Raw genomic sequence first — 16614 nt, 5'->3', positions numbered from 1 at the left:
TAAGATTTGGAGTCGCATGCCTAGAAATCGAATAGCTAATTGAGACTAGACTGTGTCTCTGTGCTGGTAAATAGATTTTAATTCAGACTTTCAGAGTGTATTATCCAGGTAAATGAGCTCATAATTATAAATAAATGCTTTGGTCAAGTATCTAAATCTACCCCAGAGTTGTCTTAGGTCCCAATTTGAAATTTTGGACTTTAAAGATCAAAAAATATTCATTTGGACAAGTTCAGAATTACTTTCACTAGTTTCAGGATGTCGTCTACAGAATAAAATAAAAGCTGTAAGATAAAATATGAGAAAAGACTGGAATTATCACAATAAATCCAGAACTTACATTACAAAATAATACCATACTTCAGAATTGATCAGAATGCAGAGCTGATTTAATGGGGGTGATTAAGAATTGTTGTTTCTAACCAAAATATATTAGAGCCAATAGAAGCCAATAAATAAACCACTAAACACAGTGATTGTCAAACAGACCAATAACTGTCTATGAACAATGTGACTTTTTAAAATGTATTTTTATTGTTAAAAGTATTACAGATGTCCTCTTTCCCCCCCAACTGATCCCTTCTACCTGCCCCTCCACACCCCACAGATTCCTACAACTGGTCGAAGAGTTAGAGCTCCTCATGGTGGCCTTTGTGAATCTACCAACTCAGCCACAGCGTTCAGGTAAAGCCAGCAGGAGTTGTCAACAAATGTGTGAGCAGGAATATGAGAGAAAGAGAGGCAGGGGGAGAGAGGATTATTTCTATGAGGTTCACACTAGTTTGGGGGGGGGGAAAGTAATATATAGATAAAACTAGGAGTTATTTTGAGTCTTTTGAAATTAAAATGAGTATCTAATCATATTCTTCAAACATTTATAGGACAATGTTGGTGTTTTGACCTATTGAATTCAACATGAGAGTCATGCTCCGGAGGAATCAGACGCTTCAAATTGCCATATAGTGTAAAAATAACTCAGAGCTTCTGCTTAGATCTACCGTATTACAAATATGAAGGTTGAACCAGAGAGCTAAGCATGGAGCTCAGAGGGGGGCCTCTGCACATAGACCAGGAAACAAGAAATTATCTGATAGTTCATTATATCCACTGTCTTAACAAAAAATATTAAATCAATGTTTGTTTTCCACTTAAATTATCTGAAATTCAAATCAGAGTAAAGATAATCAATAAAGAATTTATATCTATATTGTATATGTTGTCTGGATAAACTCTAGTTATTATGAAGCTAGTTCTCTGGATTTTAACATTAAAAAAAGTGTTTAAATGCTGATATATTTATATTGAGTATTAAATCAATTCTAATGTTATCTAAATCCATAAATATTACTTACATGGCAGACATCTAGCATGTTTTTTATTTTATTTTCAAATATATACTATAACTGAATGTAAATGAATATCAAATCAATATACACATCAAGCTTCTTAGATTTCCTTAAATATATTCTTAGCAATGTTAGAAACTAAATTAAAAATATTTGATGCTTTTATGTCCTCATAAACTAGAACTATGTAAAATAGTTTATCATTTTAAACTGCTGGTTTTCCAGTTTGTTCTTCTTGAGTATTAATTTTCTGTATGTATGTAGCAAATTTCAGGCAATATTAGTTAAGCTTAAAATAAATTCTGAAAACAATATTAAAACAATTCTGAAGTCATCTTTCAAATTCTGTTAAAAGCTTTATAAAATTATTAGATACAGCTGATGAAAATAGGCTAAAATATCTAGACTCTGGTTAATATAAGTTACAGCCAATTTCAGTTTTAAAATAACATTTTGAATTAAAATTTTATGTTTATTTGTATGTATACAAACCTTTGTCTATACAATACATGCAAATTCAATCTCATACACAAAATACATGTATATATACCCATTAATTTATTTCTAGATGACTTAACATGATGTTGTGTTGTTACTGGTCAGATAAATGTATAAAATTTAGATTTGTTGAACAACAACAAAAAGGTTAATTTGTTTTTAACATAGTAAGCAGAAGATTCAAAACAAGTTCTGCCTATGGAGAACACCAGTCTTTTCACTACATCACCGTGCCTCTTCTTAAAATCATATCTGTGTGGTTAAATGTGAGATCTAATACTTGCTATTGTTTTTGTTTCAAACACTATTGGATTTTATTTGATCTTACAGACTGCAGTGCGTTAGAATATATTGTTCATATAGAAAGTTCAAAACATTACTTGAACAAAGATGAGGATCGTGGTATTATGATAATGGACAGTATATTTTTCTGATCCCAAAACTGACAATTCTTTTTAAATATACATCCAGGGGCTCTATAATTAGCTTAAGTTCACACACAGACAATGGCATGCTCACTTTTTTTCTAAATAAAGCAGTTCCTTTGACACTGATGTTTTTAAAGATTGATGTATTTCTCATTCACTATTCTTACAGACACTTCTTGGCTTTTTTTCCTTCTGTTCTGCACTCCCCTCTCCTCCACTCTCTTCTTCCCCTCCCTTTCTTCTATTCTCCTCTTTACTTTCTTCCCAGACAGATAATAGCAAAAGGCTTTTTTTTTTTTTTTTTTTAAGTAAACTGGTTTTTATCCTAAACAGTACCCTGCAGGGTGCCGGGGGGGCCTCTCCTGCTCCCACGTCACTTAGTCCACAGGTCTGGGGCTCAGGCTGCCCGCTCGTGGGCCAGGCCTCGTCACCTGACGGCGGGCCTGTGCTAGGGGCCCCGGACCCTCCCGGTAGGCAGGCCCACCCCTCCCTGAGTCACCAGGGCCTCAGCGCCCGCCTCCCACTGACCGGCAGTGACACAGCAGCCTCCACGTGACCTGTGGCTGCCAGTGCCACCACTGCCTGCTCTGTGGGGAAGCCCACGCGCTCCAGGGAGACTGTCAGGGCTACCCGAGCCCCCACGCCGGGGGACCCCACCCCTGCCCACCCTGCCCTACCATAGAGAAGAAACGGAAGACTTGGGCGGCTGCAGTGGGCTCTTGGGAACCTGGGCTGGCCCCTCGAGGAGCGGGGCCTGGATCCCCTCCTGCAGCATCTGCTCATCTAGGGCTCCCCACAGCTGGGGCCCTGGGGGGAAGCTGGGCCCGGTCCGGGCCAGGCCAGCCTCTGAGGAGCCCTCCCAGGTGGGCTGCGCAGGCCCCAGGCCTGGGGGAATGGGGCTGAGCCTTCACTGTGGGACATAGGCTAGAGGCGGCCATGTAAGGAGGTCCAGGGGGGGCAAGTCTCATTCCAGGAAGGGTGAGAGGCAGCTCAGCCACACTGCCCGGGGGGGAAGGAGCCTAAGCGGCCAGCACCCGGCCGAGGCCCTGCATAGGAAGCCCTCCTGCAGCGCCTGCAGCCGCCGCTCAGAGCTCAGGGAGCTCCAGCCATGGGGAGGCCCCGCTGCGTAGGCCAGGCCAGCAAGGAGACCGCAGAAAGGCTGCAGGCAGGGTGGCTCAGAGCTGAGCAGCGGTGTCAGGGCAAGCAGCAACCAAGGCAACAGCCACGGCGGCAGTGCCCGGTGGAGCTCTCCAGGGCAGCAGCCTTGCCCCGAGAGCATGGCCAGGTGCACAGGCAGGTACCCACAGCCACCGGCTGCAGGGGACACCCCGAGGCCTGAGCCCGACAGCCAGGGCTAGCAGGGTGGAGGCATGCAGGAACCGCAGCGTGCCCAGGTGGCACTCCTGCCTCCAGCCCGCACGGGCAAGAGCAGCAGGCTCAGGAGCAGGCTGGATGGGGCTGTGCGGCCCAGAGCATGGGTCAGCAGCCGGGGTGCCTGCCAGGGGTCCAGCAGCGGCTCCCGGGCCAAGGCGAGGCTGGGACCAGCTCCCACCGACCACAGGCGGCTCAGTAGCTGCATCAGGACTGAGGAGGCCAGAGGCCCCGCTGGGGACACCAGGCCAGGGGGTCTCTGTCGTACACAGCTTGGCTGAAGGCAGTCGAGGGCAGTCGTGAAGCTGTGTGCTTCCTGGGAAGCCGGAGAGCAGAAGGGGAAGGCAAGGACCAGGGAGAGTCTTCCAGGTGATAGGGAGAGTGGAGGTCCCAAGGCATGGGGCGCACTCAGCTTTGTGACTTTAGGAAAAGTGCTCAAATTCCTTGGGCCTCAGTTTCCCCTTTGCGGAGGGGAGCACAACCCCCCCACCCTGCAAAAGCCGCTCAGGGCCTCGGCTGAGAGTAGGGGCTCCCGATTCCCACGAGGCCCAAGCACTCTAAGCCCATTCTGCTTGCACTCGGACCCGTGACCCTGGCGGAACGGCCCGCGTGCCACCCCTCCCTCACCGCCCACGAATTAGTCCAGCAAAATGCTGCTGATGTGCTTCTACAGTTAAAATGCTTGGGAGCGATTGTAACCGTAACTGAGTGTTAATTTATATGATTGACTATATGAAATAGCCCAGCAGACATGACTGAATTTATTTCAGTATTGGGAGAAATTACATTTTTGTCCTAAGACTCTAAAGAGGAATATAATGGAGAATAATTAAGTGCAGAACATGGTCTATAGTTAGCAAATCAATTTAGGGACTGCTTCTTACTCCTTAAATTGAATATGCTATGTAAATATAAAATGTTTCTTTTAAAGGCTTAAAAACCAAAGGTTAAAAAAATAATAGTCTTGACTTAAAGTAAAAAGTAGGAGTCATGTCAACATTGCTCAAATCACTCAAATACATTTTAGTACTGTTTATTTCAAATCCATGACAGATAGAAAATTATTAAAAATATCTTCCAATCCTGCCCTACTTTCTGAGACTAACTAGGTTTTAAAAATCAATGTTAAGCTATCTCTTCAGGGGGAAATATATATAATTCCTTATTTTGAATAATCCTATCTCATTTCCTTCCCTTAATTTTGGAGGAGAGGTCAAATCAGTTCGTTGATGCACGAAGTTTGTACTAATAAGCCATCTGGTTGCAGCACTGGTTCAATGCTTAACACGTGTTTCCTTCTATAGAGGGCCACTGACTTGTTCCCACTTTCCTCTCCATCCCCCCAGGGGGTGAATTCACTGCCCTTAGATTGCAATAACCATGGCCATTCCTTTCCCTGTGCTAGCGACTCATTCAGGAGTAACATATAATGCCATTCTGGCCAAAGGACAGCAGGTGGAATCTGCAAGAAGGTCTCTGGGGAAATTTTTCACCTTAGCACAAATGCCAAACTGCTCAGGAAGGCAGAGTAGACAAAAAAATCCTGTGTAATATATGGCTTTTTTATGCCTCTGAAAGAACCTACCTTCAAGTAGTCACGCCTTTAGATTCTGAAGTGAACTAGCAAGTGTCTTACTGTTCAAACCATTTGGAGTTGAGATATTAGTAATAACATTCATCAGGATCCCAGTTGATAGTATTGTGGTTAGGAACTGTTGTGTATATTTGAGTCCATCTACATGGACCACGTTCTTTATCGGTAATACATATAAATCTTCCTATCCTCTTTTGAAATTATATAAAATTTTATATTAAATTAAGTTCAAACATAAATGGTATTTTGAGATTTTTTAAAACTGTATTACTCCAGAGGCATAATGTTTTCTAATGAAAATAATTAAGCTGGGAATTTTACTTATAAAGTTCAGATGTTTTCTGTGATAATCCTTATGGAGTTCATTTCAGTCTTACAGTTTGCTCTGTTTTGTCATTATTTGCTTGAAGTGATAAAGTAACCAAAAATTATTATCAAATAATTAAAATAATCACAAAACTTTATTTAGTAAATTAAATGATCTAAACTATCAGTGAATCTATGAGGATTGTAAATGATGTAACAGGTTATTTCCAGAAGCATCAGAATTAAACTCAGACATGCCAGGGTAGTTTTCTATATACCTGGTGCCTGTACAACTTGCTGTCTAAACTGTTGGTTTATAATACAGATACCTCCAAGATACCTGGCATGTGAGTTGGGAGTAAAGTGTAGCCGAGTGACCTTTTTATATTGTTCCACTGTTTCAGTTGTATTTCTCTGATTAGGAACCATCAAATTGCTCCTGGGATTTAGATCAATAAAACTCTTTGGGTGGCTGTCATAAAAGTTAATAGGTAAAGAGTATTTCTTTCTCGAATTTTTTTGTTAGAACTATTTCTACATTCCACTTCACTTCAGCTAAAGAAAACACCTATAAAAACTGCTTTTTAATATTCCAGAGTGAAATGCCACTTAAAGGGCTACATTTCCAAAGAAAGCCTCTGAAAATGACCCTTATGTCCTGTGTGCAAAAGTAATTGCCCTCTTTTCTGCAATGAAAAATTTTATTAATTCTTGAAGTTCTATAATCTTTATATTCATCATATTACCCACTGTATCCATGACTCTGTTCTTAAAAATCAGGACAGTGTTCTGAAATTGATAGCTGACATTTACTTGAAAGAAAAGAGGCATCATTTAGTGTGAACTTTCGTTTTGATCTTTCCATACCCTGATTCCATTCCACATATTTTTTTCATTTTTCATAGACTCAAAACCAGTATTCCCTGAACAAGCTCATTTTTTAAGTGCCTCGTCTAAGAAATAAAATTTATTTATGCCCTAGGTGTCCAGAATATAAACATTCTAATATTAACTTTTTTTATCTAACAGTGGGGTGATTATAGCTAAAGATCTAGAGCATGCATTTAGACCCCGTGACATTCTGTACTTACGAGATGTAGTTTAATGTGAATGAAATTTGTGAAGCCTGAAGGTTAAAATGACATTTAGGTGCCAGATAGTCTATGGTTGCCAAATCCACATGATAAAGAGATGAAACAGATAATGATTTTAAAACAGAATGGTCAATCTCTATAATTTCTCCCAATACTTTAATACGTATAAAGCCTTCAGGTTTTTTATTTAGAAATAAAGTCAATACACATATGACTACTACTATTATAGTAATTTTCCACAGCATAAATCTATAATTCAACAACAAACTCATCTATTTGGAGGGATAACTGGCATTCTCTGAAGCCCTGGACAGAATGTCTGTGACTTTAATTAGCACACAAGTTAAGGAATTTAATGGGGTTGGCAAAGAGTTTGGACCTAATAATTTTGAAATATAGATACCTAACCTTTCTGAAGTTTCCACTTTTGATCAGCAAAATTATAGTTCATGATTATATAATTTCTTATTTTGTGGCAAAAGATATAAAAATAAAAAAGGGTTTAAAGAAAGGAGGTTAGGGAAAATTTTAGATTATATCTTACACTGTTACTGTATATCTGCTTGCTTTGTTGTGATATCTATTTCCAATTTATTTATTTTTATACATATTGTTTTTATATATACTATTCACTGCATGAAGACACTTAAGAGAGTTACAATGAAACTGAAAATGTTATTTATATTTATATTATAAGAGATAAACACAGAGAAAAAAATATTATAAATATATACAATATTACCTTGCATATAATGATAGGCATAGGGGAAATAATATCCTAATCTACATTTTAACATTTTAACATAATTATTATTATAATACCTACTTTTCATTGTATAAAATAATCTTTCACAACTTAAATTTGCTCTCCACCAGGTGCTGAATTATTTTTGGTATGAATCACAATAGAATTCTGGAGGCTCCTTCTCTGTTCTGGGGGCGCAATTTGAAATGCCTCATAAACTAGTGGATCCATTCATTTTAAGATATACGTGTGGGACTCATTAAATTGCAACAGTTTGGTGGGAGTGTGGCCAGTCCATCTCCCAGCCACACCTACCAGTCTCCAGGTGGTTTCTGCCCTTGTTAAAAAGTCTCCTCTTCAGCATGTGTGCAGTTGGTAATTCAGGGTGAATGTTCCCCAATTTAGTTCTATTTCCAGTTTGGTTCTGGGAGGAGGTGCCAGAAAGATCTACCTACTCTGCTGCCATCTTGAAACCAGCTGTCTATGTTAGGATTTTTAACTGGTATATTTTATGAATGTTAAAATATACACTAGAATGGGTAAAAGTGGTAGGTAGGTACCCTGGGGCCTCAAAGTATATTTAAAGAAAAACTATAACAACTAACTACTCTTCTTGTAGTTTTAGAAGAAAACCAGAATACCTAGTTGAAATGTTTTTAACCATGGAGGATGCTATGCCTTCAAAATATGTTCATTAAGTGGAGCAAGTGGTTCAAGCCATATCTTATATGAATATGAAATACTATTTTCAGTTTTTTCATTGTTTTAGAATGAAGAGCTCTAGATTATTTTGAAAGATTGTCAGAATCTTCCAAAATCTTCTGAGTTAATGAGTTTAATGCAACCATTTAAAAATGTTAAGTTTCTGGTTGTCAAGCAGAAACCTCAGTGCTCTGATAAAGTGACCTTAGGAGAAAGAGGAAACTTCGTAGACATGTGATGAGTCAACTCCTACCAGGCATTCATCCTTTCCTACAACAGTCCCACCTTCATAAGATGCTAAACCAGAGTCTCTGTTTTCTACCTAATTATGTCTCATGATGGTGTTCTGAAAAACAAAACATTTCTTTAATCCTAATTAAGACAAATATTCATCACATGATACTTTAGTGAATTTTTTATAAAACCGAATTATTTCCTTATAGATTTTTAATAATGACCTTGAGAGTCATAAATTTTCAACCAAAACTCTTACTTAAAATATTAAAATGATTTTACAGCCATAAAAACTATCTGAAGTAATATATCAAGAAACATGATAAATAACAACACATTATATTGAGGAAGCTGTCTTATGGTCTGTCACAAAGGTCATTCTTTGCCTCCATCTGATTTAATATCCTGTTTAGCATTTCAATTAAGAATTCTGAGGTGCAAGTAAATAGAATATTAATAAGGTTCTCATATGAAACAAAAATAGGTGTTACCAACTATATCAAAAACAGAAATACAAACAGACACAATGAGGTTAATATCAGACACAGTAGAGAACAAAATGAAATATCTTTGTAGAAAAGATGAGTTAATGTGCATTTCACAACTCAGGCATGTAAGTTTTTACAAAAACAAATGTTTAGATGAACAAAAGGAAAAATTACTGTGCTTGGGGAATCCTTGGATGTATTATAATATTGTAACTTATACAAAAATGTTACCTTGGTACAACTACAGAAATTAAGATCTAAACTAGTAAATGCAGTGCTTTTCCAATCCAACATTTTTAAGAATAATTAAGATGCGCATATATTTGATTAAAGACTTAAAAGATATAAACAAGCTAAAAGTCATTAAATAAATAATGCTCAATTCTTCTATTTTGAAAATATATCTTTATAATTACTTGAAGTTACGGTATGAGTTTCCAATCCTCAATTTAAGAATTCTGTCCTGGAACATGCTGGTTTGAGAAGAGCTAGCACCCTGGGCTCCAGAGCCCCTAGCTCTGTAACATACAAGGGTCCTTGTCCTGACCTCTGAGGTAATCCCCACCCACACATTCCAGCACTGTCCAAAACTCTGTAAAGAGCAGCATCATAACTTTCTATCAGGCCTAGGGATAAACACATCAGTAGCATGACCCTCCCTCAGGACAAAAGCTTAGGACAAAGCCAACACCAGCCCTTGACATGAACTCAGTGTTGTGAGAAGTCCAGTGTCCTGGGAGACTGGACCATAGCCTACAGGTGTACAAGAACACTTGGTCCTATTAATACCTTAACCAATGGTAAGACATCAGCTAGGAAAGGTCCAGAGTATATATTCTATATAAGGGCAGCCAATTTATCTCTCTACCCAGCATTTGAAAATTGTACCAAGACAATAAAATGTATAAAAGACACCATTATCGCATCCTTAAACTATTCAGCTGATGGTAGGCAGGATATTAAGAATTATAGAGTGACAGATTTTGTAGGACCTTTTATATATTTGATAAACTGCAACTGAGAAAATTTTGGTTATAACTGAATAGCTCATGGTCACATGAAAATTTTGGTTATAATTGAATAGTTCATGGTGTCTTAGGTTGACTTCACTGGAAAAAGAGCCTGAAACAGGGATTTAGGTGCACATAGTTAGTCAAAGGACTTCTCTATTCATCTCAGGAGAAAGAGAGTTAAGTAAGCAGATTAGGGCAGGGGATGGAACTAATTGGGGATGAGATCACAGCTGGGGGTTAGATTCAGTCTGATTTAATAAGTTCTGGAACATAAAGAGTCCCACAAATTGGTCTCAGCTTGAGGCAAGAGAACCTACGTATCATTGTCAGCTAATCATTGACTGTAGGTTGCTCTCCGTGGTGAACATAACCTATCCTATTTGGATAGCAGTAATTCTTTGAAACAGGGGGAAGCTATAAATCATTAAAAGCTAACTGTCAAGGCAGCTGGAATATACTGTCCTAGTAAAGAGGATCTAAATGGGGTACCACCATCAGCCTCCACAATAGCCCACTCATTGTACTGCTCAGATATACATTTCACGTTTACTTCATTACTTGTAGGCTAATGATTGGTCACAAACTCTGAGAAAATTTACAATAAAATTTGCAATGAACAGCAGCATACACTACTGTAGTTGATTTAAGGCTGTAATTGATATTTATCATCTATCTCTTCTGCTACTCAATCAAGATTATCCCCTTGTTCTTAACTAGTACTTTGACTAGTCTATGTGGTTGCCTGGTGGAGACTTTGACCCATGAAGGATCTGAGCCATAGTTACCTTGCATTTATCAGGGTGTGTCTCTTTACTGACCCATTTTCAGTTAAAATGAGGCAGAGGAGCACCAAGAAATACCCAGAAGACCTCCTGACTGCCAAGTACAATTTGTTTTGTGTTCATTATGGAACAGAAGCCATCATCATCATCACACTTAATTACCTTTGCCAGTATGGCAACTCTGCACCTGCTGATCAACTGACACAACAAGCCCAAAGTCATCAAGCAGCAGTTACAGCTTTAAGCCTAGTGACACTCTTAGTGCATCTCCTTGTGAAAGTGACTCACTCTAGGCTTAGAGAGTCTAGGACAGGAAGACCAAATTCTTCAAATGGGCACTGGGAGGGACAGTGAAGGGACCACTGCTACTTCCATTCTTTCATTCTCAGACCTCTTTATTCTATCTTTTGGAAACATGCACTTTATCACGGGCATTGGTTTAAGAATTATACCCCATTCTAAATGAAAAAAATCTCATCCTCTCAGTTGTATCTTCAAAATGGTACTTCAGCTACTTTATCAGATGAACAGTTCTAGGGCAGTGAAATTTGTGGCTGACCATGGTCATGTACACATTGTTGTAGCACTTTTCCTGTAAATGGTTCTTGGTTTAATTATGTTATAGGTGATCCCGTGTTGGTAGATCAGACACATTATAAGTATTTAAACAGCGGAGCTGGCTGAACAAAAGCACTAAAGGAAAGCAAGCCATTTCTAGAATATGTGCCTCTCCCATTCAGGGTGAATCATTGTCCTTTCCAGGTTCTAAGGAGTTCATTGCAACCAAATTGCCTCCAAATGACTGGTTCTTCTCCTTGATGGGTTGTGCTGTATTGGGGAAGTGGCTTCATTCTCTGTTACTGTCACATTTGACACTCAGCATCAAGAGCTACATCACACTGGTGTGAGAGAGACCGTGCCACGGGACCTATGCATAACCTCCAAACATACTGCTATGGCTATTCCTTTTAAGATCTATGACCCAGGCACTGGGATTCCCAATGAGAAACACTGGCTGACATTTAGTTTAATAAATTGTCTTCTGTATTTGGTTGTTTAGTGCTTCTTCTGCAGTAGATTCCCAATGATGAAAATTGACTTGTGATGTAAGGTCCACATGCCTCTTGTACATCCTTTCTTCAGGTCAATTCTCTTTCCACACAAAGCAGGTGATCAGGTCCACTGCCCACACACTGCCTACTGAGAGTATGCACCTCACCACTGTCTTTTGGGGCCAAGCTTGCACAGAACTATACAGCATAAGCATACCTAGTATACATACATACCCAGCTAATTTATCTCTGTGCTGACCTTGAGCTTTTCCATTCTCCATCAGCTAGGTGTAAGAAATCCCAATGAGCTCATAGATGACATGGGAATTTGGTCATATGTTTGTGGAGCTTATATATGCCCTCTGGACCCATCTGAGCCCAGTTCTGAATTGACTACATCTAGTCTACAATGGTTATCTGCTGGGCTCACTTGAACTTCCAATTTAGTGGTCAATTCTGGCTGCAAAAAGGTGATTTTTAAAAATTTTATTTTTAATTGAGGTATAATTGACATATAGCTTTATATTAGTTTCAGGTTTACAACATAAATGATTCAATAATTTTATGCACTGAAATGATCACCACAATAAATCTAGTTACCATTCATCACCATACATAGTTGCAATATTTTCCTGTGATGAGAATTTTAAGTATTTACTGTCTTAGCAACTTTTGTTGTGCAATAGTATTATTAACTATTGTCACCATTCTGTACATTACATCCCCATGACTTATTTATTTTACAAATGGAAGTTTGCACCTTTTGACACCCTTCATCCATTTCTCCCATCCCTAATTCCCCATATTCTCATAAGCTTGTTTTTCTATGTTTAATGTTTACTTTGTTTTGTTTTAATTTGTTTTGCTTTTTAGATTCAACATATAATAGAAATCTTATGGTGTTTGTCTTTCTCTCACTGATGTTTTTCACTTAGCATTAATGCCCACAAGTTCCACCCATGCTGTTGCAAATAACAATATTTTGGTTTTCTTTATGACTGACTAATATTCCATTCTTTATCCATTTATACATTGATGGACACTTAGGTTGTTTCCATATCTTGGTTATTGTAAATAACGCTGCAAAGAATGGGGGAGGGAGGTATATGTCTTTTCGGGTTAATGTTTTCATTTTCTTCAGATAAATACCCAGAAGTAGAATAGTTAGATCATAATATTATTCTAATTTTTTAATATGTGGAGGAATCTCTATAGAGCCAGATTCAAAAGTGGCCAAAGGCTGCCTGGCCAGGCATGGCTTAGCTGTTGAGCATTGACCTAGGATCCAGGAGATTGTGGTTCAATTCCCGGTCAGGGCACATGCCTGGGTTGTGGGCTCGATCCCCAGTCAGAGGCCTATAGGAGGTAGCCAATCAATGATGACACTCTCATCATTGATGTTTCTGTCTCCCTCTCTCCCTCTCCCTTCCTCTCTTAGAAATCAGTAAAGATATATTTGAAAAAAAAAAAAAAAAAATGGCCAACATTAACAGACACATCACGATGGAGAAGATATACAGGTGGTAAATAGCATATAAAAATATGCTCCACATCATATTTTAAAATAATAATGAGATACCACTGCACAGCTGTTAAATGGCCACAATCCAGAGCCTGACAACACCAAGTGCAGACAAAGGTGTGGAACATAAACGCTCATTCATTGCTGGTGAGAATGCAGAATAACAGCCACTCTGGAAGACAGCTTGCCTGATTCTTTCTAAACAAAATATGCTCTTCTCATGTGATCCAGCAATGGCACTTGGCATTTACCCAAAGAGTCAAAAACTTATTTCAATACAAAAATCTACACATGGATGTTTATAATTACCAAGAAATGGAGGGATCCAAGATGTCCTGCAGTAGATATTTGGACAATAAACTGAGGTATATGCAGACAATAGAATATTCTTCAGTGCTAAAAAATGAGTCATCAAGTCATGAAAAGACATGAAGTACTTTTTTGTTTCTGAAATAGCGTTAAAAGTAAAATATTTATAAATGTGTATTCAGGAGAAACTTGGGCAGTGAAATGCTACCATTGTCCCAGGTAAAACTAAAATATGATTTTTTTTAAATGAAATTGAAATTGCTTCCAGCAAAGTTTACTTAGGTGTTAAATATCAAATATCACTTGATAACACATACTTACACATGTGATAACTTCTATATAACTAATTAAAATATGCTTAGGTTTTCCTGGGATATTCAACATTTTATCATTAAAATTATATTCAGAAATATACATAGGTGTGTACATTTTAAAATTAGAATAAGAATTTCTTTTCAGAATTTGTATATAATTTCTTAAAAATTAAGAAGTATAAAATGCTATTTTCAAATATAGAATAATTTTATATTAAATTTAATGTAGGTAAAACATGTTCTCTATACTAGTAAACTTTAAAATGTATATTATAAAAGTTTATACCTCCAAATAGATTTTTTGAAAGCTCTTCAAATATAAATGACTAAATGAACCATTTTGTGTAAAATTTTATAGAAAAATTACTTGTTCAAGCGTTATATAAAGAGAACAAGTTAAAATAACACCAGACTTGTATGCCATTTACAAATGTTATAATAAAAGTTCACTGTTTTGATTGCATTTCTCATAGGGCTTGTTTTAACTTAATTTTTAAATGATCTCAGTTTAAAAAAAATGATGTTAACTTTCATTACAAATTGCACAATTCATTGGTAACAGAAATGGACTATCTTTTGTTATTATAGTTGATTTTTACTTTTGTTGTTTTTGTTTGGTATTTAGTTAATAAATTTTAAAGATATAAATATATATTACATATATAAATACATATTTAAAATTTATTGTGATAAACCCACTTAACATAAGATACATCCTCTTAACAAATTTTCTGTGTACAATACATTGTTATTGACTATAGTTACAATGTTGTACAGCAGATGTCTTGAGCTTATTCATCTTGCTTAATGGGAAATGTATCCCTATTTATTAATAATTTTCCATTTCCTCTTATCCCACCACACCCCACCCCACCCCACCCCACCCCACCCCACCCCACAGCCTTGGTAACCACTATTCCAGTTTTTGATTTTATGAATTTGATCGTTTTAGATACTTCATATAAGTAGAATCCTGCAGTACTTGTGCTTCTGTGTCTAGCTTATTTCACTTAGCATAATACCCTCAAGGATGTCTAGTCTCTATTTCTTTTTCCCAAGCTTCAATAAACATTTTTTCCCCCTTAATTTATTTTTATTGTTGAAGATATTACAGATGTCTCCTTTTTACCCCCATTGATCCCCTCCACCCCATATCCACCCCTCCTCAGGCCTTCCCCATACCAACGTCTGTGTCCATGGGTTATGCTTATAAACATATAAGTTCTTTGATTAATCTCCTCCCACCCACTCCCCCACCCCCTTTCCTCTGAGATCCCTCAGTCTGTTCCATGCTTCTATGTCTCTGAATCTGTTTTGTTTATCAGTTTATTTTATTACACTGAACACATGAGTGAGCTCATGTGGTACATGTCTTTCTCTAACTGGCCTATTTCATTTAGCATAATATTCTCCAGTTCCCTCCATGTTGTACCAAAGGATAAAATATCCTTCTTTTTTATAGCTGCATAGTATTCCGTGGTGTAAATGTGTCACAGCTTTTTCATCTACTCATCTACTGATGGGCACCCGTGCTGTTTCCAGATCTTAACTATTGTAAATTGTGCTGCTATGAACATACAGGTGCATATTTTTAAAGAATAATACCTTAAATTATACATATATACACATTTCTCATTTAAACTTAAGTGTGAGGGAAGCAACTGTAAACATCTCAAATAAAAAATAAAACAATGGAAATTATGACTGTTTTTTCAAAGGAAATTGTGTACTTTTGGATGTTTAAAATTATTTGGGACATAGAAAAATAGATTTAATAATAAACAAATATTTTTTTTCTGCCATAAATATTTGCCTTTGTTTCTTTTATTTTGCTTGTAGTTTTTGAATATAACACAAGAATGCCCAAAACTTTGGAAAAATTAATAAATGTCAAAACTGCATTTAGTAGTCATAATTTACATCTAAATCTCATTCAACCTTTTTTTTTTTAATATATCTTTATTGATTTCAGAGAGAGGAAGGGAGAGGGAGAGAGAGATAGAAACATCAATGATGGGAGTCACTGACTGGCTGCCTCCTGCACGCCCCCTACTGGGGATAAGCCGGAAATCAGGGCATGTGCCCTGACCAGGAATCGAACAGCAGTCTCCTGAATCATAGGTCGATGCTTAACCACTGAGCCACACTGGCCAGGCTCATTTAAGCTTATTTAACCTACATAAGTTACTTAGTTTCTCAAGGTTTGTATTTTCTTATTTGTAAAGTGGAGCTAATAATACATTTATTAACAACAACGATACTACTTTCAAAGTAATCAGGATTGTTGTAAAAAATTGTATGAAACTATGTGTGTATTTGAAACCCTCATATAAATGTGTTTATGTTCACAACTTTTTATTTAACTGAATTCCTGGATTCTGTAATTTTTAAAAAATTGACTTGGAAAGGGAAGGGGAACTAAGACAGACAGAGGAACTGGGGTCAATGGTCTCTTCAATAAAATAATAAAATAAAGTAGAATAAATTGGTGAGGAAGCTGGAGATAGATGCCAGATTGCTAAAAAGGGTACACAGAGTAAAAATAAAGGAACTAGAAGACATTTCTGTTGGTGCCATGATTCTCACCCTGTAAATCTTTATTTCTCTATATTACTTTAAAAATAATTCTCCTATATGTCCGTGCGCCCCCATTTCTGTTCAAACTCATTTTCCCTTACAGCCACTGCTTTCCCTAAGATTCCTCTTGCCACCGCTCGGTGAAGGAAGTATTGATTGAGTGATAAAGAAAACCCAGTTACAGGGCTGTTGTGATCTCATTTCACAAAAGAGTCTGGAGAAATAAATATATCCTTAGA

The 16614-nt window shown here is 37.6% G+C and overlaps 1 pseudogene; it reads right to left on the bottom strand.

Moving 5' to 3' along the window:
• Positions 1-2649: 2649 nt before the first annotated feature.
• Positions 2650-16614, bottom strand: part of LOC107545914 (rhomboid domain-containing protein 3-like) — an 80896-nt pseudogene continuing 66931 nt past the window's right edge.

The sequence above is a fragment of the Miniopterus natalensis genome, chromosome 3 (assembly GCF_054644295.1).
Source record: "Miniopterus natalensis isolate mMinNat1 chromosome 3, mMinNat1.hap1, whole genome shotgun sequence".
Lineage (NCBI taxonomy): Eukaryota > Metazoa > Chordata > Mammalia > Chiroptera > Miniopteridae > Miniopterus > Miniopterus natalensis.
The sequence above is the reverse complement of the archived record's forward strand: the minus strand, read 5'-3'. Positions and strand labels throughout refer to the sequence as shown.